A 3915-nucleotide genomic window follows, 5' to 3' on the forward strand; every position below is an offset into this window, starting at 1 on the left:
CAGAAAATACACAAAAAGCAGATCTCCGAACCAAAAGAGTAAATACGCTAAAAGGAAAGCTAGAAGTATAAAAATGCATAGATCAAGCATGCTCAAAGTATGTAAATGTGCGTAAAAACATGCATAAAAGAGTATATAATCTACGCACATCAAATAGAAAATAAGTTTTTTTTGTAAAATAGATAATTCAATAATAGCAGCGATTTTAACCGTTCCTATAACTATACCTCTAGAACCGGTTATAATCGCTTCTAAAGGCCAGTTTTCTGGATTGGAAAAATCTATAGAGGTGGTCATGACCGCCTCTAAAGGGTATTCATTTGCATTGGTTATTAACTGTCATGCCCCAGGTAGTCCCTGTCCGAAGAAATTTCGGCAACATCTCCCCTGTACGGGTGACAATATGAATCCAGAATACATATATCTCTATACCTCGGCCACACACGGCCAGAATAATACAATACAAATAAGAAACATCCACGCAGTTATATTCAACATTTCCACACAGATATAATATGAACAATCCACACAGTTATATAAAGAAAGAACGATATAGAATCCTCGAAGATATATGTAAACATCCTACTCCACTACGACGAAGAAAGACAAAATCCACGAAGTAATGAAAATATATCCGCAGCGGAAAACCAAAAGTAGTAAACCCAAGTGCTCGTTATAAAGTCCACAATACAAAACCCACATCATAAGTATATAAGATGCAAAAGCAAAACAAATCCCGACAACAGGAAATCCTCGCGATAAAGGGCTAGCGACTGGAATATCTCCCGACGGCCTCAACCTGAAAAATAGTAACAACGGGGTGAGTTCAAAGAACTCAGCAGGTAATCCAATAGATATGTACAGCAACATATAACCACCAGTAACATCCTATGGTACAGTACACTAAACCATAGGGCCTACAGTACAGTCTCCTAATAGTATAACAGATATGCATAGCTGAAATAAACTGTAATAACCAGCAATAGGCATAAAGTACAGTCTATAGCAAGAATAATAAGAAAAATGCATAACTGAAATAAACTGTACTCACCTGCGAGGCTTGGGCAACTGACTGTCAACATACAGAGATAAAAATAGTCAGAGCAAAAGCATGTATCCTGTATGCATGTCAATCATATGCAATCACCAAAATGCATCAATCATAACGAATGCAATCCGTGCATATGATGCAATATGACATGGTCACCCCTGACGCCAGTCAGCCGTCTCACACGCGATGGCGAGACTAAGTGGGTAGGGCTGTGACACCGTGCACTCTGCCGTCACTACCCCTGATGAGTGACTGAGTGCTGATGAGTGACCGAGTGTACGGGATGCTGTCGGAGTACACCTATCCTCCTACCTCAGACATAGTGAGGGAGCGCAATGCTCTCATCTCCCGGTACGCGATGACGGGGAGGGATCCCGGCTGCAACCCCACTGTATCGTGCTACCCATGAGCACCCCGGCGGTGCACCACCGAGCAACCTGCCATACACACCCTGAGTGCTGTGCCACTACCCATGCAGTGGTCACGCTGTGTGCAGACCCTCATGTAGCCGGCTGACGAGCTCAACAATAATGGAGTCGCCAATCACCCAGCATGCAATCATGCAATATGGTGCGTGCGGCTACAGTATGTCATACCTGAACATATCCTCCTCCATATACGTAGGTGCCAATAAAACAAACGCATATGTATAACAATGATATAAGCAGTGCAAATTCAACAACATATAACAAGTATCTCCAACGACTAATCAAGTGTAGATAAGCATCATAAATATCCATCTCTATGAACATATATATACATGGCAAAAGATAAAAAGTATCCAGCTCTAAAGTAAAGCAACTAACATAAGAAGCATGTGATAGGTATCAACTAAGCTACGACTAGGGAAGAGATAAATCTACCATCTACCACTAGTAATTATATATAAACTATACATATCACAAGACAGTATCAAAAGATAAGTCAAAGGGTACCCGCCTCCAATAGAAAGTACAGTCAATCCAAATCCGAAGTCGAGACGCCCGTCTCGAATCAGAGTCCTGTGTAAACAAATACATTTACTTTTATTTAGCTAGAATACAACAAATAGCTAAATAAATCCTAAATAGAAATTTAGGGATAAACCCTAAACCATATCCCTCAACTTTTCTAACGGTTAATTAGGGTTAATTACCTTAACCCCAAACAACCCTGTAGATAGAAATCCAAAACCTAAATCCATATAACCTAATTAATCTACACAACCTAATGATGATTAATTATCAATAGGTATCAAGATCATACCTAATCATCTAACACATGATCATCTAACAAATATCCAAATTCGAAACATGATCTATAACACCTAATTTACAGCCTCTGCTGGAACAAAGTGAGCTGCTGGAAACCAACTGAGATGGCTGGAAAGACAAGGTGATCTGCTGGACAAAGAATACCACAGAGCACCACTTCACCTCCAACCATGATTGTTGATCCACAGCAGGGATTGTTGCTGCCAGCAACAAGATGAATTGCTGGATCAAAGAAACCACAGAATAAACCTGGATTCCTCCCTACTGATCGGATCAAGAACAGGTCAAGCTATAAAATCACTGATCAGAACAAGAAAAGAGATCAAGATTGGATATCCCAAATCCAAACAACCACCTAAATGATAACCTAACCTTGTCTCAGATGTGCCAATTTGTTGACAGGGATGTGGTGGCCGGAATCAAGCAAATACTCCACCAAAACAGCACCTCACCTCACTGCCTTAATCCAGCTGCTGTCCACCAACCGGATACCTCTGGTGAGCAAGGGAAAGGAAGAATCAATTACACGATCATCTCAATATCCCACACAGAACACGAAACCTTACCTCGATCGGTTGCCTCTAGGAGGTGTCGCCCAATCCGATCCAACTTGAGGAGACACGGATTGGAATCAATCGCACCCACTGCAAGATCTCAACTAGGGCACCTCGTGTACCTCAGGCGCTGCTAACCCGACTTCATGCGAAGAGCGATGGTCGGCCATTGATTGAGAGGTCCCCTCCGAGAATTGGTGGACGGTGGAGGAAGGAAGTGCACAGCCGCCGGAGATTAATTTCCCTGGTGGCGTCGCTGCCCGAGCCAGCCTCGACGTCGCAGCGTCCGCGAGATACAGAGCGAAGAGGAAGGGAGTCGGGGAAGAAGAGAGGAAGAAGTATCGGCTAAAGGATTAAGTCGGGTTCGGGAAAAAGAAATAAGAAAAGGAAATTTATAATTAAAACTTTTCCTCACTTAAACGGGTATCCCAAACAGGTTTTAATCCGAACCCGAAATTGATCCCCTCAAAACCCGTCTTACGAGCTCGGAAAAATTCCCAGAAAATTTCTAAAAATTCCGGAAAAATTCTATAAGGCTATTTTCCAAATAACCCTATTAATTAAATTTTCCCAAGATCTTACATTAACTGTTTCTATATGTATCCATCAGGATCGGTCATTAACCACTTTTATAGGTATGCATCAGGATCGGTCATTAACCGCTTCTATAGGTATCCATCAGGATCGATCATTAACTGCTTCTATAGGTACCCATCAGAATCGGCTCTTAGTCATGAACCACCAGCCAGCTTTACCTATTCTGTTGGCTTTAGCATCGCCAACATCCGCAACGGTTTTTAACCTATGCAATATATATAGCAGCAGATGAAAACCGTTGCTATAGGTGTCTAAAAACCACTTCTAAAAGTTTATTTTTTTTGTAGTGATATTCTGTCTATTTTTTTGCATGTTTTTCTAACTTAACCTAGGTTGTCATTGCTTCAAAAAGGGGGAGATTGTTGGTGCAGTTTGTTGGTGCGGGAAGCATCCGACGATCAAACCTTAGTTTTGATAATAACAAAGGGATTCAAAGTTAAGTTTAATTGTTATCTAATGT

General features: G+C 41.4%; 1 long non-coding RNA gene across 1 annotated transcript; it reads right to left on the reverse strand.

The window, feature by feature from the left end:
* Positions 1 to 1995: 1995 nt before the first annotated feature.
* Positions 1996 to 3034, reverse strand: LOC122027651. Its single transcript, XR_006124483.1, has 4 exons — positions 2871 to 3034; positions 2677 to 2798; positions 2358 to 2604; positions 1996 to 2052 (listed from the first exon to the last, which is right to left on the reverse strand). It is a non-coding gene; the product is annotated as an uncharacterized LOC122027651 (long non-coding RNA).
* Between the last annotated feature and the right edge of the window lie 881 nt (positions 3035 to 3915).

This window comes from Zingiber officinale, chromosome 10A (assembly GCF_018446385.1).
Source record: "Zingiber officinale cultivar Zhangliang chromosome 10A, Zo_v1.1, whole genome shotgun sequence".
Lineage (NCBI taxonomy): Eukaryota > Viridiplantae > Streptophyta > Magnoliopsida > Zingiberales > Zingiberaceae > Zingiber > Zingiber officinale.